The following is a 25771-nucleotide window of genomic DNA, read 5'->3' on the forward strand; positions in this document are numbered from 1 at the left end:
TTATAACCTCATTGTAGTTTTGATATGTATTTCCCTCCAGGGGTCTTTCTGTCTTTTAAAAACATTCATAATTCATATATTTTAATTGGCAAATGAAATTCTTATGCATTTGCTGAGTACAGTATATTTTTAATTAATTAATTTTTTATTCTGATTTGTTATCTATAACAGCAGAATGTAATATAATTGACATTACACACATAGAGCACAATTTTTCATATTTTTGGTTTATATAAAGTATATTCACACCATTCGTGTCTTCATACATGTACTGTGATAGTAGGAGCAAATGTGACTCCATTTTGTTTTAAGACTTCATCCTGTAAAACAACCATGCCAAGTAGAAGAGTCATGACTGGAGCAAGATGTTCTTTTCCTTTTGCTATAGAAACCTTTAAGAACACGGAACTACCTAATGGGGTATTGTTTCTGTAACTAGGGTAACGGGGCTCTGTTTCTGTAACTGGGGTGACTGGGTTAACTGTGATTGGTTAGGATTCCCTCCGCTTGACTGCACTGTCCCGCTTCTGTAACCTGGCTTGCTTGCATTGGCTAGACCCCCTGAACATCCCTTTTGCAGTTTTCAGGCTTATAAGGAGTGCCCTTGCAATTGTTCGGGGCTGATCCCAGGAACAGCTTTATGTTCTGGTCAGCCGCCACTGGTGTGCTTCAATAAAGGTTTGATTCGATTATACGTGAGTGGTCTGGAAGTCAGTTTATGAAACCCTGGGACCAAGCTTTAACTATAACAGTACTTAGGGTAATGATATCCATCACATTCCACCATCTTTTTTACCCCCATGCCCCCTCCTTTCTCCTCCTACCCCTTTGCCCTATCTAGAGTTCATCTAATCTCCCCATGCTCTCCCTCCCAAACCCACTATGAATCAGCATCTTTAAATCAGAGAAAACATTCAGCACTTGTTTTTTGGGATTGGTTAATTTCACTTCACATTTTATTCTCCAACTCCATTCATCTACCTGTAAATGCCATGATTTTATTATCTTTTATTGCTGAGTAATATTCCATTGTGTATATATTCCACGTTTTCTTTATCCATTCATCTACTAGGGGCATCTAAGTTGGTTACACAGATTAGCTTTTGTGAATTGTGCTGCTATAAACATTGATGTGGCTGTGTTCCTGTAGTGTGCTCTTTTTAAGTCTCTTGGGTATATATAGACTGAGGAATGGGATAGCTGGGTCAAATGGTGGTTCCATTCCCAGATTTCCAAGGAATCTCCATACTGCTTTCCATATTGGCTGCACCAATTTGCAGTCCCACCAGCAATGTATGAGTGTGCCCTTTTCTCCATATCCTCACCAACACTAATTATGTGTTCTTAATAGCTGTCATTCTGACTGGAATGAGAAGAAATAATAAAGTAGGTTTGATTTGCTTTTCTCTAATTGCTAGAGATGTTGAACTTTTTTTCATATGTTTGTTGATAGGTTGTATATCATCTTCTGAGAAGTGTCTGTTCAGTTTAGCCCATTTATTGATTGGGCTATTTGTTTTTTGGTGTTTAGCTTTTTGACTTCTTTATATACTTTAGAGATTAGTGCTCTATCTGATGTTCAAGTGGTAAAAATTTGCTCCCAAGATGTAGTATCTCTATTCACCTCACTGATTGTTTCCTTTGCCAAGAAGTTTTTAGTTTGAATATATCCCATTTATTGATTCTTGATTTTAATTCTTGTGCTATAGGAGTCTTATTAAGGAAGTTGAGGCCTAATCCAACATGATGGAGATTTGGGCATACTTTTTATTCTAGTGAGCATAGGGTCTTTGGTCTAATTCCCAGGTCCTTAATCCACTTTGAGTTGAGTTTTGTGCATGAGAGATAGGGGTTTAATTTCATTTTGTTGTATATGGATTTTCAGTTTTCCCAGCACCATTTGTTGAAGAGGCTATCTTTTCTCCAATGTTTGTTTTTGATGCCTTTGTCTAATGTAAGATACTGGTAATTGTGTGGGTTAGTCTCTGTGTTCTCTATTCTCTACCATTGGTCTACCAGTCTATTTTGGTGCCAAAACATGCTTTTTTTGTTACTTTTTTTCTGTAGTATAGTTTAAGGTCTTGTAGAGTGATGCCACCTGCTTCACTCTTCTTGATAAGGATTGCTTTCGCTATTCTGGGATCTCTTATTTTTCCAGATGAATTTCATGACTGCTTTTTTCTATTTCTATGAGGAATGTCATTGGGGTTATGATTGGAATTGCATTAAATCTGTATAGTGTTTTTGGTAGTATGGTCATTTTGACAATATTAATTCTGCCTATCCAAGAGCAATGTAGATCTTTCCATCTTCTAAAGTCTTATTTAATTTCATTAGTGTTCTGTAGTTTTTATTGTAGACTATTTCACCTGTTTTGTTAGATTGATTCCTAAGGTTTTTTCTTTTTTTTTTTTTTTGAGGCTATTGTAAATGGGGTATTTTCCCTGTTTCCCTTCCAGAGGAATTGTCACTGATATACAAAAAAAGCCTTTGATTTATAAGTGTTTACTTTTTATCTTTCTACTTTGTTGATTTCATTTATTAGTTCTAAAATTATCTGGTGGAATTTTTTTGGTCTTCTAAGTATAGAATCATATCATTGGCAAATAGTGCTAATTTGAGTTCTTCTTTACCTATCCATATCTCTTTAATTTCTTTCATCTGTTTAATTGCTCTGGCCAATGTTTCAAGAACTATGTTAAACAGAAGTGGTGAAAGAGAGCATCCCTGTCTTGTTCCAATTTTAGAGGGAATGATTTCCATTTGTCTCCATTTAGAATGATGTTGGCTTGCAGCTTAGCATAGATAGCTTTTATTATGTTAAGATATGTTCCTTTTATTCCTAGTTTTTGTGGGGTTTTGACCATTAAGGGGTGCTGTATTTCTTTTAATGATTTTTCTGCATCAATTGAGATGATCTTATGATTGTTATCTTTAAGTCTATTGATGTGTTGAATTACACTTATTGATTTTTATATGTTTAACCAACCTTGCATCCCTGGGATGAACCCCACTTGATTGTGGTAAACTATCTTTGATATATTTTTCTATTTGATTTATAGAATTTATTGAGAATTTTTGCTTTTATGTTCATTAGAGATATTGTTCTGAAGTTTTCTTTCTTTGATGAGTCTTTTCCTGGTTTTGAAATCAGAGTGATATTGATCTCATCGAATGAGTTTGGAAGTGCTCCCTCTTTTTCTATTTCAAAAAATAATGTAAAGAGTATAGGTATTAGTTCTTCTTTATAGGACTTGTAGAATTCACCCATTTCATCTGGTCCTGGGGTTTTCTTGGTTGGTAAGTTTCTGATGATGTCTTCTATTTTCTTGCTTAAAATTGATCTGTTTAAATTGTGTATATCATCCTGATTAAATTTGGGCAACTCATATGGCCCTAGAAATTTGTCAATGCCTTTGATATTATCTATTTTTTTACAGTACAAGTTTTCAAAATAATTTTTAATTAACTTCTGTATTTCTGTAGTGTCTGTTGTGATATTTCCTTTTCCATCATGCATGTTAGTGATTTGGGTTTTCTCTCTCCTTCCCTTTGTTAGCATGTCTAAGAATTTATCCATTTTATTTATTTTTTCAAGAAAACAACTTTTTGTTTTGTCGATTTTTAAAAATCATTTCTTTTGTTTCAATTTCATTGATTTCAGCTCTGATTTTAATTATTTCCTGTCTTCTACTGTGTTTGGTGTTAATTTGTTCTTTTTCCAGGGCTTTGAGATATAAAGTTAGGTCATTTATTTGTTGACTTTTTCCTCTTTTAAGGAATGAATTCCATTCAATGAACTTTTCTGTTAGTACTTCCTTCATAGTTTCCCAGAGATATTGATATGTTGTATCATTGTTCTCTTTTACCTCTAATAATTTTTAAATCTCTTCCTTGATGTCTTTTGCAAACCATTTTTCATTCAATAGCATGTTATTTAGTCTGTAGGTGTTGGGGTAGCTTTTATTTTATCGTTGATTTCTAATTTCATTTCATTATAATCTGATAGGAGGCCGGATAGTATCTCTACATTTTGTATTTGCTAAGAGTTGTTTTGTGGCATAATATATGGTCTATTTTAGAAAAGGATTCACGTGCTACTGAACAGAAAGTGTATTCACTCATTGAAGAATGAAATATTCTATATGTATCATTTATTGATTGTATTATTGAGTTCTATAGTTTCTTTGTTCAGCTTTTGTTTAAAAGATCTATCCAGTGGTGAAAGAGGTATATTAAGGGCCCACAAAGTTATTGTGTTGTGGTGTATTTGACTCTTGAACTTGGGAAGAATTTGATGAACTTAGATGCTGCATTGTTTGGGAAATATATATTTATAATTATTATGTCTTGTTGGTGTATGGTTCCCTTGAGTAGCATGAAATTGCTTTTTTTTAAATCCCTTTTGAATAACTTTAGCTTAAAGTCTATTTTATTTGACATGAGGATGGAAAAACCTGCTTGCTTCCATGGTCCATATGAGTGGGATGATTTTTCCCAAACTTTCACCTTCAGTCTTTTGATGTCTTTTTCCTATAAGATGAGTCTCTTAGAGGCAGAATGCTGTTGGGTCTTTTTAAAAAATCCAACCTGCTAGTCTATGTCTTTTGATTGGTGAGTTTAGGTCATTAATATTCAGGGTTATTATTGAGACATGGTTTGAATTCCCAGCCATTTTTGTTTATTTTTGTTATTTAACTTGACTTGGTTTCTCTTTCATTAGCTTTTCCTTTAATGTAATACCATCCTCTGCTGATTTTCATTGTTTTTTTTTTTATTTCCTCTTCTTGGAATATTTTGCCAAGGATGTTCTGTAGTTCAGGCTTTCTAGCTGTAAATTCCTTTAATTTTTGTTTATCATAAAAGATTTTTATCTCATCATCAAATCTACAGCTTAATTTTGCTGGATACAAAATTTTTGGTTGGCATCCATTTTCTTTCAGAGATTGATATATATTGTTCCAGGATCTTCTAGCTTTCAGGGTCTTGTCGAATAATCTGCACATAACCTAATTTGTTTCCCCCTACATATAATCTGATTCCTTTCTCTTGTGGCTTTTAATATTCTCTCCTTATTCTGTATATTAGTCATTTTGATTATAATGTGACTGTGTCAGTTTGTTGTGATTTTGTACATTTGGTATCCTATAAGCCTCTTGAATTTGCTTTTCCAATTCACTCTTCATGGTTGAAAGTTTTCATCTATTATTTCATTGAATAGATTTTTTATTCCTTTGTATTGGAACTCTATGCCTTTCTCTATCCCAATAACTCTTAAATTTTGTCTTCTTGTTCTATCCGGTATTTCTTGAACGTTCTTCTCATGATTTTTTATTATTTTCACTGTGGGGCCTACAGTCTTTTCAAGGTTATATATTTTGTCTTCATTGTCTGAGTTCCTGTCTTCCTGTTGGTGATATTTTCAGTTGAACTCTTAATTTGGTTCATTGTTTCTTTCATTTGAAGGACTTCTGTTTGGTTGTTCTTTAGAACCTCTATCTCCCTATTGAAATAATCTTTTGCTTCCTGTATTTGCTTATGTAGCTTTTTGTCAAAATGATCTTTTGCTGCCTGTATTTGCTCTCTTATATCATCCTTTAATTTATAGAACTTTTTTAATTATGTATATCCTGACCTGCTTCTCCATTAGTTCATCTGTTGTGCTGGCCATACATTCTAATAAAGTGGTATCTTGACTTTTTTTTTTTGGGGGGGGCACTTTCTTCCCTTGTCTTTTCTTGTTGCTCATATGTCTTCCTTTCTAACTCTGTGGATCTGAGGCATTACTGTTTTTATCCTATATGCTTATAGTGCCCCTTTAGGGTTCTAATACCTATCCTTTAAGGGGAAGGACAATGTTAACAGATCCCAATATAAACAAAATACCACATAAAAACAAATAGCTGTTATTAATATGTTTACAGTTTGGTCACAATGTACAGAAACTGAATTCAATTATTATTTACAATATAATCAGTAGGTTTGTAAAACAGTTTACAGTTACTGATGGTAGACTAAGAAACCTGGAGTGAGGTGTAGGAAGATATGCTGAGGAGGTATGAGATGAGGATATAGAGTTATTATATCTTAGGTAATGTGAAAGAGAAATCTTAAAAAAGAAGGCTAGTAGCAGTAGAATAGAGAGGTAGTAATTTTATGTAAACAAGTAAGAAGGAAGACAGTAGAGTACATAAAACAACACACATATATATTAAGAAAATTTTAAAAAAATGTTAAAATAGTAAAAATTGGAAAGAAAAAAGTGGAAAAAAAACAAACAAAAAAATAATATACAACACAACTCTAATGTACTCTTTGGTCATCTCAGTCCTCAATATCCTAATTCATGAAAAGTACTTGGTTTCACATATGTTGGGGATTTGAGGGTGAGAGAATAAAGAGGGAGAAGAAAAAATAAATAAATCTCAAGGAAGAAATAAGGATTGTTTTGGTTGGAGAGCACTAATTTTCTTGCTTCCCTTCTCCATAGGTGGGGTTGTCTGTTCTCAGTTGCTATGTCCACCCTCTCAGGATTGTGGGGGTTATCAGGGTGTGAGAGTTGGTCTTGGATGCAGGTCACCTGGATGTGGGTTATGGCACCCACTGCTCTTGTTGGGTGATTGCACCTCAAGGATCTCCTTTGGGGTCTGATCCTGTGTTGTTGGTGCTGGGTCTTTTCTCCTCATCTCACCTGTAGACCTCACAGTTCCTGCCCTCTAAATTAGTCTTTAAAGTGCATCTCCCTCACCCTCTCCCTTTCTACTTCCTAATCAGGAACCTGTCTTTCCTGGGGTCTTGTTTGTTGCATTCTGGTGGCTATGCACTTGTCACGGAGGGTTGTTTTGTATTGGACAGTCACTCTGCCTAGTCAGTGGCTGTTGGGGGTTGGGGTGAATTAGAAAACTTTGGCTATCTGGTTATATGGTGTTCCAAACTGGTAGTTGCCCCAATTAAAGATGGTAATGAAGGTGACCCAAGATGGAGACAGCTGCTTTCAGGGATGGGGTGTTGGATCAGGTCTAGGGAACTGGGGCAATGGTGTTGTGTAATATGTTCAGAGATGATCTCTGTGGCATGCAGTGTTGTGGCTGTTGGCTTTCTTCAGAGCCTGTACTGTCCCCAGGTGCAGACAGGCTACCGTGAATCTGGGACTATGGCAGTAGCTGCCAATTCTCAAGATTGAGGCAACTGGAGGAGCTCCACATTGGTAGATGGGGTCCACAAGGCAGTGGCAGCAAGAGTTCCCTTGCATGAGTAGCAACTGAGTGTCCTTCATGGGAGCAGCATCTGGGAATTCTGATCCGGCGCTGATGCCTGGGGTCCCACTAAGGCACCTGAGATACCTACGTGTGTGAGTAGTCAGAAGTCGAGAGTTCTTTTCTAACACCAAGGCTCAGGGCCCTGCTCAGCATGGCAGCCTTGATTCCTGCATGGGATCAGTGGTGGAGGAGTCCTCTACCACTCTTAGCAAAGAAGTTTTTACACTAGTTGATACCTGGGTCATGGAGCAACACAGAATGCTGTCTCTCTCTAGGCTGCCATTTTGGATTCCCCAGTATATTTTTAATATAATTTTTAGTTGTTGATTGACCTTTCTTTTATTTAGTTAGTTATATGTGGTGCTGAGTACCAAACTCAGTGTCTCACACATGCTAGGCAAATGCTCTACCCCTGAGCCCCAGCCCCAGCCCTCAGGTACAATATATTATCTTGAAATATTTATAAAGTTGGTCTTCCATATCCATGGGTACAACATTGAAGATTCAAACATGGATCAAAATTATTTTTAAAAACTGGATCTACACTGAATATAAACAGACTTTCTTGTCATTATTTCCTAAATGATAAAGTATATCAATTATTATAAGGAATCTAGAGATGATTTAAAGTAACCAGAAGGGTGTAAATAGGTTTCATGCAAATTCTATGCTATTTAATATCAGGAACTTGAGTCTCTGCAGATACTGATGTTCACAGGAGGTTCTGAAACCAATACCCTGTGGATACTGAAGGATGATAGTACATTATGGAATGGCTAAATTGAACTAATTAACATATTGATTACCTCACATATTTATTATTTTTGTGATAAAAACCCTTAAAGTCCATTCTCTTTGCTCTATTGATCACCTTCTCTTCCTGGTACTTATGAATTCAGCCATAAAGTTAAATTATTTCTGGATATTTACTAACTTTGTTGACAATTAAATGTGATCTGATACAAGATACAAATATGCGAATTGTAACTTTTTAAATTACCCTATAACTGAGATTTGCTTTGTACTTAATTCTTCATTTTAACCTTGCCACTTCTGTGCTGGTAATATCTGCTGATGTAACTTTCCATCTGGCCATATGGGCAATGCAAGGCATATTTTCCTGTGATCCTGACTTCTACTGTGACTTTCACTTGCATTGATGATCTCCTTAGACTCAGAGTCTTCTTTTATTTAGTCTATAAGATGAACTATCAGTTTATGAGACATTGCCACTGAGTTCTCTCAATGCACACTACAATGACGTCCTAACAGACTCCGGCTCTCATTTCTTGCTAACTTTAATATATCCTTTATAATCTTTCATTATATACTCTGCACAAAGCATGAAGACTAAAGAAGTTTCTGGAAGCAGAGTAATAAAAGCTCTTTCAGACACTCAACAATTACCTTACCATTTCTACTTTATAGCAGTTACCCTCTTTTGGCATACAGCACAGTGGCAGATGCCATTCCTTTACCACCCAGTATCCATTCTTACATTCTTAAGAGAACTGCCAGTTTTATTCAGGGTGGTAATGTATGTGGTTTCATCACATTCCACCATCCATGCTAATCCCCTGCCCCTCCCTTTCCCTCCCACCCCTCTTCCCTATCTAGAATTAATTTAATCCTCCCATGCTCTCCCTCCATACCCTACTATGAGTCAACCTCCTTATATCAGAGAAAACATTTGGCATTTGTTTTTTGGGATTGGCTAACTTCACTTAGCATTATCTTCTCCAGCGCCATCCATTTACCTGCAAATGCCAAGATTTTGTTCTTTTTTAATGCAGAGTAAAATTCCATCGTATATATGCCACATTTAAATTCCATTGTGTATATGTGCCACATTTTTTATCCATTAATCCACTGAAGGGCATCTAAGTTGGCTCCACAGTTTAGCTATTGTGAATATATCTCAACATTGTAAAAGCTATCTATGCTAAGCCTCAGGCCAACATCAACCTAAATGGAGAAAAATTGAAGGCATTCCCTCTAAAATCTGGAACAAGACAGGGATGGCCCCTTTTACCACTTATATTCAACATAGTTCCTGAAACACTGGCCAGAGTAATTAGACAGATGACAGAAATTAAAAGAATAAGTATAGAAAAAGAAGAACTTAAACTAGCACTATTTGCTGATGATATGATTCTATACCTAGAAGATCCAAAAACTCCACCAAAAAACTTCTAGAACTAGTAAATCAATTCAGCAAAGTAGCAGGATATAAAATCAACACCCATAAGTCAAAGACATTTCTGTATACCAGTGACAAATCCTCTGAGAAGAAAATGAGGAAAACTACCCCATTCTCAATAGCCTCAAAAAAAAATACTTTGAAATCAACTTAACGAAAGAAGTGAAAGAGCTATACAATGAAAACTACAGAACCCTAAAGAAAGAAATCAAAGAAGACCTTAGAATATGGAAAGATCTATCTTGCTCTTGGATAGGCAGAATTAATATTATCAAAATGACCATACTATCAAAAGCAGTATACAGATTTAATGCAATTCCAATCAAAATCCCAATGGCATTCCACATAGAAATACAAAAAGCAATCATGAAATTAATCTGTAAAATTAAGAAACCTAGAATAGCTAAAGCAATTCTAAGCAGGAAGAGCGAAGCAGGTGGCATTGCTATACTAGACTTTAAACTATACTACAGAGCAATAATAACAAAAACAGCATGGTATTGGCACCAAAACAGGCCGGAAGACCAATGGTACAGAATAGAGAACACAGAGACTAGCCCACAAAATTACAATTATCTTATATTAGACAAAGGTGCCAAAAACATGCACTGGAGAAAAGATAGCCTCTTCAACAAATGGTGCTGAGAAAAATGGAAATCCATATGCAACAAAATGAAATTAAACCCTTATCTCTCACCATGCTCAAAATGGATCAAGGACCTAGGAATTAAACCAGAGACTCTGCATCTAATAGAAGAAAAAGTAGGCCCTAATCTTCATCATGGGGGATTAGGCCCCAACTTCCTTAATAAGACTCCTATAGCACAAGAATTAAAATAAAGAATCAATAAATGGGATGGAATCAAACTAAAAAGATTTTTCTCAGCAAAAAAAACAATATGTGAGGTGAACAGAGAGCCTACATCCAGGGAGCAAATTTTTACTCCTTGCACATCAGATAGAGCACTAATCTCTCAGGTGTATAAAGAACCCAAAAAGCTAAACACCAAATAACCAAATAACCCAATCAACAAATGGGCCAAGGACCTGAACAGACACTTCTCAGAAGAGGATATACAATCAATCAACAAATATATGAAAAAATGTTCATCATCTCTAGCAATCAGAGAAATGCAAATCAAAACTACTCTAAGATATCATCTCACTCCAGTCAGAATGACAGATATTATGAAGACAAATAACAACAAGTGTTGGTGAGGATGTTGGGAAAAAAGGTACACTCATACAATGCTGGTGGGACTGCAAATTGGTGCAGCCAATTTGGAAAGCAGTATGGAGATTCCTTGGAAAGCTGGGAATGGAATCACCATTTGAGCCAGCTATCCTTCTCCTTGGTCTATACCCAAAGGACTTAAAAACAGCATACTACAAGGACTCAGCCACATCAATGTTTATAGCAGCACAATTCACAAGTTTTAGTTAATTATTAACAATTGAAAAAAAGAAACACTGAAAACTTTACCCAGAGGTAACAGAAAAGATGGCATGAGGGCATCTCAGAAATTGGCAAGACTACAACCAACTCATGTTCTAGGGTATAGAAATAAAAATTCTTTTGAGAAGAGACCAATGGGATATCCTCCTTGCACAAGGTGCCCTAAGAAGTTTCTCAATATGTTCAGCCACCCAGCAATTCAGAAGCTGCTGGAGCCATGGTCCCTGGAGGCTTGGCTACTATTGGACATAGTGGCAGACCTTGGCATTAACCATGTGGTGCTAGCTCTGCAGGAAAGCAGGAAGCTGGAGTATGGACAACTGTAAAGGAAGTGAAAGCTGCAGCAGACACTCCTAAGAAATGCCAGTACAACTGGATGTGGTGGTATACATCTGTAATCTCAGTGGCTCAGGAGCCTGAGGCAGTAGGATCATGAATTCAAAGCCAGCCTCAGCAATTTTTCAAGGTCTTAATAAACTCAGTGAGACCCCATCTATAAATAAAAGATTGAAAACTGTGGGGATGTGGCTAAGTGTTTGAGTACCCTGAGTTTAATCCACAGTACAGGGGGAAAAATGCAGTACTATGGAATGTCTGTTGAGGAAAGCTGTAGGAATCCAGCAGAGAAAAGAAAACAGAGAAGCCTTTAGATGATAACCATGCAGGACACAGGGGCAGAGCTAAACAAGAACTTTGGAGAGAGCAGCAAAATGCCATGTGCCCCAGATACTGAACATGGAACTATAGGACTTGCTTGCCAAGCTGGACTTCAGTCCTGTATTTGTTCCATCCCTTATTTCTATTGTCCTATTTCTTCCTTTTGGAATGGAAATGTCTACTCTGTGACTTTATATATTGGATATGTATAGTATCTTGCTTTTGATCTTTACATGGACTCCCACTGAGTGTTTTTCTTGAGTTTCAAAGGAGACTTTAGACTTGACATATTGGACAATAATAAAACTACAAAAAATTTGAAAATGGACTAAATGTATCTTGCATTGTGATATGGTTGTGAGCTTTGGAGGACCAAGAGTAGAATGCTATGGTTTGGATATGAGGTAACCCACAAAAGTTTATGTGTGAGACAATGCAAGAGTGTTTAGGGGTACAATGTAAGGGTTATGAGAGTTTTATCCTAGTCAGTACATTAATCCCCTAATAGTAATTAACTGGGTGGTAGCTATAGGCAGATAAGGTGTGTAAGGATGTGAGTCATTGAAGGCATGCCTTAGGATATATATTTTGTCCTTGTTGATCAGAGCTCTCTCTTTCTCTGTCTCTCTGCTTCCTGGTGCATGTCCCAGCTGTTTTCCTCTGCCACACACTTCTGCCAAGGTGTTTTGCCTTACCTAAAGCCCTTAGAAATAGAGCCAGCATTCTATGGGCTGAGACCTCTGAAACCATGAGACTCAAAATAAAATTTTACTCATTTATTATTGCCAGAATTCTGGTCTGGCAAAAGATAACACAAAGGTATGTTCAACAGTCAAATGTTAAATCAAGTGTGAAAGTTAAAAGGCCTACTTGATAGATAACAAATAGGCCCTTGGTTTCTCTAACAATAAATTAAAACTGAGAACCAGATCAAGGAACTAATAAGTACCTGACACCAAAGGTACTTCAGAGAAACACATAACAGTAGGAGTCTGTTATTCTATACTCAAAGTCCTGGATTTTTGATATTTGAACATTTAGGAAAGTAACACTAAAGAAGACTGAAAAAACTAGAATCCTCTGAAACCTGTGTGAGTCTGTAGAAGTGTCCTGTTCCCCTTTCTCCAATTAAAAATCAGTACTTTTTTCCCCTAAAAACAAAGCTACTTTTTCCCTGAGAACATATGTAACTCTTGATAACTTCTTTCAATTCTCTATGTAGATATTAGGTTTGCAACTAAGGTTATATCACAAAATAACCGAAACAAAGTTATGCTGGTCCAGAAGAGGGAGGGAAGGTATTATGTGCCAATATAATTACAAGACCTTATCAGCATAGATCAGGTAATGATTGGGAGTTTGTTCCCTAGAGAATTTTTACAGTACTTATTTGAAGAGATCAAATCATAATATTGAATGAAGGGGTATTCATTAACATGGGAGCTATCTCCTCAGTAGCATAATTTGATATTCTGATAATTCTAGGAAATGCTGCAGATATGTGAGGTTGTTTCCTAGTAGAAAGGGATAGACAAGTTAATGGTCCTCACTAAATGCTTTTGACATGTTTGAACTGCATTTGCAGGCATTAAAGTAAGGATTTATAAGGGTCAGACAACCGGGTGTCACAGAGTGGATACACAATGTAAAGCTGGAAAATGAACCAGATAATTATTTTCTATGGACAATACACAATTAATTGATGCCATCAGAAGTGTACTCATGAGAGGATCATGAGAATCAATAAAAAGTTGATTGGTATCTATCCTCTGATGTCTGGGGATCAGACTAGGAAGGGATACCACAGAACTAGAATAACAGAAATGAGGATGACAGGAACTCAAAATGATAGAAAGTAGGCATCAAGATTCAAATGGATGCAATAACTGTAATGAATAACAAAGTTGGAGTGGAATTCTTCTGATTATTAGAATTTTAACTTAAATTATAATAAATGAATATTATGTCCCAATAATGGCTTTGGAGTATGAATTAATTTTAAACTCAAATGTTTGTTAATAACACCAGCAGGAATATATGTGTATGTATACAAACTTATTACAAAATTTGCATGGAATATATCCAGACACTAGAAAAACTGAAAAATAATCTTGACAAAGAGAGTAAAGTGGAAAAATTCATTCAGCCTCATCTTATGAATTATTATATAGCTTTAATAACCAAGATATTAAAGTGCACATGGATGGATAGACATAGATCAAAGGAACAGATTAGAAAGCCAAAAATAGAATAGCACAAACATAGCCAACCAATTTCAAACAATGGTGCAAAAGTAACCCAATTGAGGAAGCATGCCAATTTTAGCAAATCATCCTGTAGTAATTGAAAATCCATGGTAAAAATAAACCTTGACTTAAATCTCACACTTTATATAAAAAATAACTAAAAACATATCAAAGCCTTAAAATGTAAGAAAAAATCTTTAAACTATTTAGAAAACACATGGAAAAATTATTTAGGGTCTGGGCCTTGCAAAGTTCTTAGATTTAAATCCCAAAACTTGGTCCATAAGAGGAAAAGTTGATGAGTTAAACTTTATTAAAATTGATATTTGTGCCAGGTATATTGGTGCACACCTGTAATAAAAGCAACTTTGGAGGCTGAATCAGGAGAATTGCAAGTTTGAGGCCAGCTTCAGCAACTTAGCAAAACCCCATTTCAAACAAATAAATAAATAGGACTGAGGATATGGCTCAATGATAAAGTTCCCCTGAGTTTAGTCCCCAGTACAAAAAAAATTGTATTTTTTCTTTGAAAAACCATGTAAGGAAGATGGATTTACAAACTTCAAACTGAACAAAAGTGTTTGTAAAACTGAACCTGTGGGCTTCATTTTACACCACAAAATTCACACTTTGAAGTTTCAACCTCCATTACCTCAGAATATAACCATATTTTGAGAGAAGGTCTTTAATTTTATTTTGATAAGGACACTTAATGTGAGATCTACTTTCTGCTATTATACCATTATTTCGTTACTATAATAACTGAATCTGAGAAACATGAAAAATGAGATTTTTTTTAGCTCAACATTTTGGAGGTTTAAAGGCATAGTGTTAGAATTGTTTGGCTCTGATGAGGAACTTCTGGCCACATCATAGCATGATGGATGTCATCAGGGCAGGAGTGTGTGTGTTGTGTGTGTGTGTGTATGTGGGTGTGTGGGTGTGCACACGCGCGTGTGCGCATGCACATACGAGAGAGAGAGAGAGAGAGAGAGAGAGAGAGAGAGAGAGAGAGAGAGAGAATGCTATCACATAGTGAGACAAGAAGTCAGTGAATGGAGGGGACAGCCTCACCCTTTTAATAACAGTCCTCTTATGAGAACTAAATCAAGGTCCTAAGGGAAGTATATCAATTCCTCACAAGAGCAACACTTCTTGATCTAATGATGTTCCACTAGGCCCTACCTCTTTGTGTGTGTGTGGGGGGGGTGTGTTTGTTTTGGTTTGTTTTTAGATATTTTATTCTTTTTTAGTTATTACACAGCACCAGGATACATCCATTCTGATTCATTCCCAAGTACTCCCCACACTTCACTCCTCCCCTCTCACTACTCCACTGATTCCCCTTCAATCATTTTACAATCTATTCTTTTTTTAAAATCAGTGTCCTCTGGATACACAAGGGACCCACTGTGCTATATCCACCAATGCACATATGAAACTTTGGTCAGGTTCATTCCACTGTTTCTACCTCTGGAAGGTCCCACTACCTCTTAACAACATCACACTGAGAGTCAAACTTCCAACACATGAACCTTAGGAATACATACTACATTCAAACCATAATACCTCTTGAAAGAATGTTAGGTACATAACAGTACTATAAATTTTAAACACATGTTCTATGGGAGACTTTCAGTAACTTTTTTTTTTTGCAAAATTTAAACTTTGAAGAATTGATGAAGTTAAAATGAAGCCATCATGTTGGGGCTATAATCCAATATGTCAAGGGTCTTTAAAAGAGAGAGAGAGAAAGAGATACCAGGGAGAATGTGACTATCTAAGAGGTTTCAAGAAGCTGAAAACCAGAGAGGCCTGAACAGAACTTAACCCTGATATGCCTTGATCTTCAACTCTCAATTTCCAGAGCTAGGACTTTGAGAACATAAATTTATATTGGTTGTCAAAAAGTTTGTGATATTTTGTTATAAAAGCCCTATTAAACAAAACATCACATTCAGCAGAGAACTATTACCTAATATTCTAATATCTAACATATGTTCAACAAAAGTTTAGTATTAAGAACATATAACTAATCCTGATTTTTTTGTAAAAATTGAAAAATAAAATAAGAAATATACATGAAAAATACTTCAAACAAGAGGATATACAGATGGGAAATGAACAAACAAAATTGTTTCCATGATCAATAGCCACTAAGAAAGTACACCTAAAGTAAAAAAGTGCTATTTCTATACATCTACCAAAGTAGATAAAACTTTTTTAAAAAAATAGTCACAACACCAAATGCTGGTGAAGATGCAGAGGAACTAAATCACTCACACACTGCTGGTAATATGAGATAGTAGTCACTATATAAAACAGCCTGACAATTTCTTTTAAAGAATAAGCATGATTCTAACATATGATCTATCAAATGTACTGCTGGGCTATTATTGCAGTTAGGCTAATGTTCACATAATAATCTACACAAAAATATTTTAAAGGATTTATTCATATTAGCCAAAAATTGTCCCCTCAAGCCGAGTTATTCCTCAGTGAATAAATTTCTAAAAAAGAAAGAAAGAAGAAAATAAACCATAGTGCATTCATATTCTATTCTGTTCCATTGGTCTTCTTGCCTGTTTTGTTAACAATATCATTCTGGCTTTGTTCATAAAGCTCTATAGCATAATTTAAGGTCTGATGACTCCTGTTTTACTTTCCACACTAAGTATTTTTTTTTATTTTGGGCTTCTTAATTTCGCAAATAAATATCATGACTTCTTTTACTATTTCTATGAAGAACATGATAAGAATTTTTAACGGAATTGCATTGAATCTGTATAGCATGTTCAGTAGTATGGCCATTTTGACAATATTAATTCTGCCTATCTAAGAACATGGGAGAGAGTTCCAACTTCTAAGGTCTTCCTCAATTTCTTTCTATAGTGTTTCATAGTTTTTATTATAAAGGTCTCTACATTATAGAGGTATGAAACCCACATGAACATGGTACACTATCTTTTTAATGTGTTTTGTATGCAATTTGCCAATATTTTATAAAGAATTTTTACATCTATGTTTGTCCACAATTCTTTAAAAGACCATGAATAAATGCCTTCTCTTTTAGCTTCAATTATGGTTTTATTCCATATTTGTTAACACTCTAAAATAATTTTTTACATATACTATACAATATTATCATTCTATGTTCTCTATAGCTTTAATAAATATGAAGGAAATAATACTGGAAATTTATATAATTTTTTCTTTGAGTATTCTGATTATAGGTAATTTTATATTTTTAATATCTTATATATTTTTATAATGAGCATATGTAACTTTTATAATTCAATGGAAGAAACATTTTTAAATAAAGGAGCTCATTAAGAATGTCAAAGCTATCTACTTGCACCTTAAGAATATTTTAGTACATTTGCCCTGAAGTAACATGGTAATTTAAGGTTTGTATACATGGGATTTCATCATTACTTGATTTGCTGAACAACAACAATAACAAAAATCATCCTAGATAAAGAAAAATGTTTACCATTTAATTCTTGACAACTTCTGGTATATTGCATAATTTTTGGAAATGTTCTCTTAGAAGAGAGTAATTCCTTAGGAAGCTCATTGCTCAAAATAACTGTAATGATTAGTACCTTTGTCACAACTTTGTTACTCCTGAAGCTGTCTAAAAACCCAAATCTCTTTTGTATAATTTGTTTTATGTATACACATACAAATTAAGAAGGTCATAGTAACGATGGATAGAGCAGACAAGGATGTCAACATTATACCCATATTAACCACATATTGAGATGAATCTTTTTTATTATGCAGTGTTAATAGTCAATAATGTTTATATTTTATGTTATTACCTTGGTTTTATGCCTACATTTTTTCATGAAAAAGCTCTTCTCACTCTGTTTTAGTCAGTTTTTTCACTACTGTGACCAAAAGACCTGATAAGAAGAATTAGAGGGGGGATAATTTATTTGAGGCTAATGGTTTCAGAGGACTCAGTCCATAGATGGTTGACTCAATTGATCTGGAATAGAGAGGAGGCAGCACATCACAGCAGAAGATTGAGTTGAAGGAAAGTAGCTCAGGACATGGCTATGAGGAAGCAGAGAGATATCTGCTCAATGGGGACAAAATATATACACCAAATGCACCCCACACAATGACTCGCCTCCCCTATTCCCACCCTACCTGCCCATAGTTACCATGCAATTAATTTCTATCAGAGGATAGGAGTTTGTTTCACCATCCTTATCCACCCAGGCATTCAGGGACTGCTGAAGCTATGGCTTCCTGTGGGTCTAGCTACTGCTTAAGATGATGATTAGAATAAGACTCTCATAACCTAATTGTTTCACATCAACTTGCTTGCATTGCCTCTCACATGAGATTTGGGGGATCACCTCATAACTAAAACAGCATTCTGTTCCTGGTCTCCAAAATATCATACCCATTTCAGAATATAAAATATATTTAGTCCAGTTCCAAGGGTCCCCATGGACTTAAGAGTTTCAGGATTTTCCAAAAATCCAAGTTCAAAGTCTTTTCTGAGACTCAAAACAAACTCTCAGTTTGAGCCCCTGAAAAATAAAAAAAGCAAATTACATATATCTAATATATAACTGTAGAGGGTAAATATTTGCATTCCATAATGGAGAAATAGGGGCACTGAAAGAGGGATGAGACCAATGCAAGACCAAAATCCCATGGGGCAAACAAATTCTGTAGTTCCATGTCCAGCACGTGAGGAACATGGCATTGTTGTATTTTCTCCAAAGGGCTTGTGTAGCTCCTCCTCTGAGGTCTTACTGGTAGTACTCCACATGCCCTCTGTGTTGGCTTATCTCTGTTCAATTCTTATAGCTTTACTTGGCTGACATTCTACAATGCTGAAATTTTATAAACTTGAGGGGTCTCCACTGCAGCTTTGGTTTCTACCTCACATCTCCATGCATCACCCTTTCAGGGGTCAGCCTGTAGGGACTCCAATCCTGCATCAATTTGCCTGGTCTGTCTCCCTCTCTGAAATCTCAGTGAAAGCCACCATGGTACCCTGACTCCAGCATTCTGCAATCCTGCAGAACCAACACCACATGTTTGATGGTAAGGTGTGCCACCATCTCAAGCAGTAGCCAGACCTCCTGGGACCACAACTACAGCAACCACTGAGTGCTTAGGTGGGTGAGCATGGTGAAAAAAATTCCTAGGCTCCCATTTGCAAGCAGTATATCCCACTCATCTCTTCTCAAAATAGTTTTTACTTTTGCATCCTTGAGCCTGAGATGGGTGTGGTCTTGCCAGTTCTTGAGATTCCCTCAAGCCATCTTTGCTATTGTGTTAAGGTCTGTAAACAAGTCTGGATGGTGCCTGGCATTTTGCCAGAGGGAGTGGTTTGTGAAGTAACGCCAGCAAGCCATTAAGTGTGGAGATTCCTTATTGGTTGACTGATGTATCTAGTTTATGCTAATTAAGATAAGCTGTGTGGAATGTATAAATACCTCTGTTGTCCTACAATACCTCTGTTGTCCTCCCACTCCTGCTGTATCAATGTACACAAGTTGCTCCTCACCCCCTGGTTATTTTGCTGCAGCTGGACTGTGGCACTATTGTTTCTTGGTAAAGTACTTAACAGCATCTCTTTAATGGCTGTTTTCACCTTAACTACCACAGCTTTATTAGTCCCAGTTTTGCTCACAGCTTTCTGGATAAACTGCAAGTTTTTTTTCAAATCTTTGGTTCTACTTTATGCTCTTGATTATCACAATAAACTTGGCTAAAGCCTGCCAGCAATATCTGTCTTGAGCTGTGTGTTTGAGCTATGCTCATTTGAGCATATGAGGGGACTGATCTGCTGTTGCTCCCTGACTGGGCCGTATGACACAAAAGTGCCTTTCCTCTCACTCTGCCTGCAATCCCACAGAGCACCTGAGATGGGTGTGACTTGCCAAGATGTCAATCAATCTGCTGACTACAAGACATCACCAAGGAAGATTCCACCCTTTGTACCCCTTGCTTTATTTGGGTGGAATATTCTATTGAATGTCTTCTCCCCTATAAGTAGGGGGGGTTGGGGTGTGTTCGCTCTCTTGCCTCCCTTGCTCCTCTTGCCCTATAGCACAGAAGCTGACCCCTGAGGTCGCAGAGCCATCCCTGACCCCCGAAAAAGCTATGTTGTGTTTGTGTGGTCTTTTTTGTTGCCAGCCCAATTCACATGGGATGATACTGATTTCATTGCCAAGGCAGGATGTGACAAATATCATGCTACCCCCTGAAGGCTATGCTGTCTTGAAATTTCTTCCACCAGATTAATTAATCTGTCACCTTTAATTTGTGCCTCACAGAAATTCTGAGGACATGAGCAAAATGTAAAAAACTTCTAAGCTAGAATGCAATATGAATGGCCTCCAGTCCAATTTCCAGTAGAGTCCTCCTTCTTTTCTGAAACTTCATGAATCCAGTATGTACAATCAACAGTCCTCTTGGCATTCTAGTATTCTAAAATTCCATCAGAATTGCCCATTAAGATCTATTTATAACAATCTAAAACTTTTCCAGATTGCAACTGTACTTTTTTTTTTCAAAATTCCTCCCACAAACTTCAAAAAGGTCCAAAAGCTTCTTAACCACTTAGTCAGGTTAGTCTCAGCAACCACCCCTTTTTGCAATGCCAGTTTGCTTTAGTGGGCATTTTTGTTGCTGTGAACAGAAGATCTGATAAGAACAATTATCTCAGGAAAAGTTTACTTGAGGTCTCATGGTTTTGGTACTAGAGGTGATAAAAATCAATCAGGGCTGAATTCCATTTCCCCAGATCTGAAGACTGAGTATCCAAGAAACACCAAGAAAAGCAAAGAAAGCAAGTTTTATCTAAAGGAAGAACAGAGATAGATTTCTCCACAGAGAAGGGGCCCCAGAGCTGGATATCCAAAGAAGTGGGGGCATCTTTGACCCTTTGATGCATTTTAGAATTTCTTTGTTCTCTGCTCTCCTTCTCCCCTTACCTTGCCTTTCTCCTTTCCCCATCATGCCTATATGACAAGTGACCCAAAAGGTGGGCCAAAGGTAGAGTAAGCCAGGCAGGAAGGTAGAAGTCCAGTAGTCACTAATTAACAACTCTTACAACTCCCTGCATGGAGAAACAATCCCTGGAGCAGGTTACCTTGGCAACAGCATTTGATTTCCTTTCCTTTGCAACCAACCTCCATCTTCCTGATTAGACACAATTATTTATTATTTTCCTTTTGTCCTCTAGCTTCAGTTTCAGAGGTCTCAATCCATATATAGATTGATCTGGCCTGGAGAGGTGGCAAGGCATGATGGCAGAAGTGTGAGGTAAAGGAAAGTGGCTTAGGATATGGCCACCAGGAAGCAGAGAGAGAGAGAGATAGTGCTGTTCAACAAAGACAAAATATACACCCCAAAGCCATACCCTCAGGGACCCACCTTCTCCAGCTACACCCCACCTGCCTTAAAGTTAATCCCTAACAGAGGATTAATGCACTGATTAGGTTAAAACTAATTTCACCTCTAAATGTTCTTGCACTGTCTCACACAAGAGTTGAGGAAACCTCATATGTAAACCATGATACACTCTGACAGTTGATTTATTGAAAATTAAATGTTAGCTCATCTGAATATATACTCAATTTCAGTATTGAACTGTTTATTCTTTAGCTACTGTATTTTATTTATCACAATTATGGATTCACTCCATTTGTTTAATTTTTATTCTTGTTTCATATGTGCAGTTCTGTTGGTTTTATTCTGGGACTTAAAAATCAGTGACTCCTATAAATTACAGCATGACTGTGCGAACATTTAAAAAGTAAGATGACTAAAGGACTGCCTCACCAAATAACAGAGCACCACTTCTTTTTTTTTCAGAAGACACAAATACACACACACACACACACACACACACACAAATGCACATACCCCTATCTTCCTCTATATATTATTAATTGTAGAAGTATAACATTTTTCCACTGAGGCTAATCACTATCTGTAAAACTATATAGCGTAAGTGAATTTTGTCATTGTTGGATGCTGAAATAGTGATGCAAGTATATGTATGGTACACATAAGGAATACAGTTCTATCATTAAGAGCCTTTCTTTCTGTTGGGGAAGCCTCAAAAGGGAGCAGAAATACTAGTGTATCTGAATAATTATGCCCCAGGTAACTAGCTGTGATATAAATACTGGGGCCAGTTTTTAGTTCTAGTCCATATTGGGACCTCAGTCTTATAGAGACTCAGTATAAATCAATTATATAAGTTGTGTACTATGAATGCAGACTACTTTAAAATTGGCCAGCTGGCTCATGGAAGTAATGCATACTAGTCACAAGGAGAACAGAGAAGAGAGTCCTTAGTTCAGGCCAACTCATCTTGAATAGAATAAAAAAAAAAAATGACTACTTCTGAGTGAATTGCCTCATTTCTATTTATGAAAAAAAAATTATGTAAAAAATGATTAGTTGCTGGAAAATTAGGCAAAGATTTCCACAGAAACATTTTTTGCCTTTTCATTTTCATTGAGAATTCTCCAATTCACAGGACAGCATTAAAAACTCAATTTTATAATAAAATTGCAAAATAATTGCTAAAATTTTTGAAATGTTAATAATGATGAAAATACCATTAACTGTTTATTTGTAACAATTCTGTATAATAGGAAAGGTTTCTATCTCCATAATACACATACCAACTAATTACATGTGTTATGCAACCTGTTTCATTTTTTGAATATTTTAAGTCGATTCTGCTGTTCAGTTAAGTAGCTTTATTTAATGTGAATTCTAATAACAAATAAACATATGCTTGCTTATTTTTTCATTTTCTGCTACCTTGCTTTCACTTGCTGCTCATTTTTCTTGCTCTAAATTGAGATGATGATCATTTAGCATGCCCAACTGTAGAAATCCAGCTTCTTAACCTATTCAGATGTTCTTATCAATTTAACTAATTGACTCTGTATTAATTATTCCCTAATTACCACTACAGTTACATTGTTAAGGGAAAAAATAAGTAGAAAAGCAGGTTTTTAAATATTCATTTTAAACACTGAAATTGTCTGAAAAGGTGAGAAATATCTGAAAATTTTTATACTGTACTACAATTCTATTTTATAATATTGGTGGAATTAGATATATTAAGGATATGAACAAATTAAATTATTTGATGGACAATATAGCATTTGCTTTTAAAAGCTGCTTTATTTTAAATTTTTCTTTCAGTGTGTTGGTTGCCCATTGAAACACCCGGAAGTTAATACAGTGTATATCTCAATAGCTTGACCAAGAAATAACTACTAAAATTTGCATGAAATATATTCATTTGTTTATATAGTCATTTATAAAATATTTGAAACATTTTCTTAAGTAGAATTTGCTTTAACACTTTAAAAATGGTTTGCAAATATTTTTATTGAATTTGTTCAGTGATGAGCTAGCTAGAAAGAAACCTTGTTACAGTTGCAGCATATCAAATCTGTGCACCATTTGCTGACATTAACTACCTTTTATCTTCCCCATTTCAGTGAGAAATGTGAAAACTAAACAGAATTTTTCTAGAAATTAATAGTTTACTCTATGAACCTGAAAACATGCTATATTATGCTCACTTTTTTAATATGACATTCTTCAAATGATTTTATTTGTAAGTATAATTCTGCAATAAAGGAAAAACTGGATTGATGGTGAAAGGAAATGAACTTTCAGGACTTGCCATAAAATTAATCTAATATTTCACCATAAAAAGCATAAAAAATGTAATCTCTCATTTATAGTTAGAAAAAGGAAAATGTTGATTACATTCATAAAAAATAATAAGAATAAAAAACTTTATTGCTGCAATGTATACTAATGAATATTAAATTGATATTCAGAATCCTTTACAAAAGTTATTTCTTTAGCTATCAAATTTCCATTTTTTTTCTAGATTATCAAAAATACTGAGGGTAGTATTAATTCTGGGATGTTTTAAAGGCATTTGTAATTCTTTATACTAACATTAAATTTATTTTTATGTGCTGACTTTCATTGTCTTTGGAGTATATTTTTAAAGATTACCATTTTTATGCAAATATAATGGAGTAAGGGTTGTGTTAGTGTGTTATAGGAAAAATATGAAAACTAATTTTCTATACGGTCAGATTTTGAAAGTATATAAAATAAATTATATATATATACATATATGTTAAATTAATTAAACAAAAGCACAATGAAATTTTCTGAGACACATAATCATTATTTATATTACTTCATTTATTACAATATATGTTAGATATCTGCTTGACTATTTTTAATAAAAAATAAAAGCTAAATCTAAGATACTAATCAATAATATGAATGGATTCCAATCTTCATTTTGACATCCTAACATGTCTATTACTCCAAGATTTAATGACATTTTTCTGAAAATATTAAACATGTTTGTCAGTTAAATAATTATTTTATGAAAATTATATACAGTAAGTTCATTTTATGAAAAAGAGAATGTAATAACTAGAAATGAAAGGAAACAATGAGATAAATGATTTTAAAATGTTATATATTAATTATTTTTCTGTACTTCACTTAGGCAAATTGCATAGCCTAATTTAGAAGGTATTGTAAGTTGTCTGCTTTAATTATTAGGATTTCTGTGAGAAAGGAGATTTCACTTCTTTCTAATTGTCCTTTTTTTACCTGGATACCTACTGTCTAGCCAATTTCTTCAAAGATTTATGGAAACTTCTGAAATCTCAAAAAGCCTGCCCAGGTTAATGAATTTCTGATTTTGAATAATACTGGAAAATACATTCTCAGATCTATGAATAATGCTATCATTCTGTTCTTCTATTTGAACATACATATCTTTGAACATTTTCCATGTGTGCTGTTTAATTGTAAGTTAGTCAGCACATAAAAAAAATTTCTCCAAATTTTTGGAACATCTTCATCAGACTGACATGGGCATATTTAATTGAAAATCAGACTTCTTGGCCAGTATCAGAGTCTACTGCTGGAGCTAGATGTAGCTCAGTGATAGAGCATGTGCCTATCATGTGTAAGGTCCTAGATTCTTTAATCCCTAGCATTAACACTAATGTTGCCCCCCCCCACCCCAAAAAAAAGAAGAAAAAGAAAAAAAAAGAAACCTGCTGAATGAAAATCTCTGTGTGGTGCTTTTCAAGAGTGTACAGTTTTAACAAGTTTCCTGAATAAGTCCAATGAACAGTAAAATTCAGCATCAGTGAAGCTGTGTTTGATATTTGGAGCCTCTGAAGATGAACAGACCTGAGTTCTGTTTAACATGAGTGGTCTTTTTCCATGCCTGTAGTTTCTCATGCTTTGCTAAAAATGAGCAAAATGTATCCAATGTTTCTCTTAAAAAATATTTAACAAATTAAAATTTAAAAAATAAATTTTAAAAATTAGAAGGGCATTAGAAGCATTTATATGTTCAAATGTATTATCAAAATGTAAATTCAATCTTAGTAGGAAAATAAAAGTTTATTTTGGATTCACACTTTTAGTAGTTCTTTCTATGGTTGGCCAACTCCATTGCTTGGACCTGAACTAAGGCAGAACACCATAATGCAAGGACAGTGGCATAAGAAAGCTGATTACCTCATGGCAGCCAGGAAGCAAAGCAAGAGGGGAAAGGGCCACAGGGAAGATGAGCCCGTATAGGGCATGCTACCATTGACTAATATTCCCCAGCTATCCTATACCTACCTACAGTTACCAGCCAGTTAGTCCATTCAAACTAGGATTGACTGATTAGTTTGCAATGCTCTTTATCATTTCCTGTCCTGCATTTACATAGGATTCTAAGCAAAAGAAACAATCAATGAGGTGTAGAGAGGATACCTTATATCCAAACCAAAGAAAACACTCCAGAATGAAATAAAGTTAATAAACATGATTCCACGTGCATGGATGGAAACACTTATTATAATTAAGGTGTCGAGTTTTCCTAACTAGTAGATCTAGAGATTCA

The sequence above is a fragment of the Marmota flaviventris genome, chromosome X (assembly GCF_047511675.1).
Source record: "Marmota flaviventris isolate mMarFla1 chromosome X, mMarFla1.hap1, whole genome shotgun sequence".
NCBI lineage: Eukaryota > Metazoa > Chordata > Mammalia > Rodentia > Sciuridae > Marmota > Marmota flaviventris.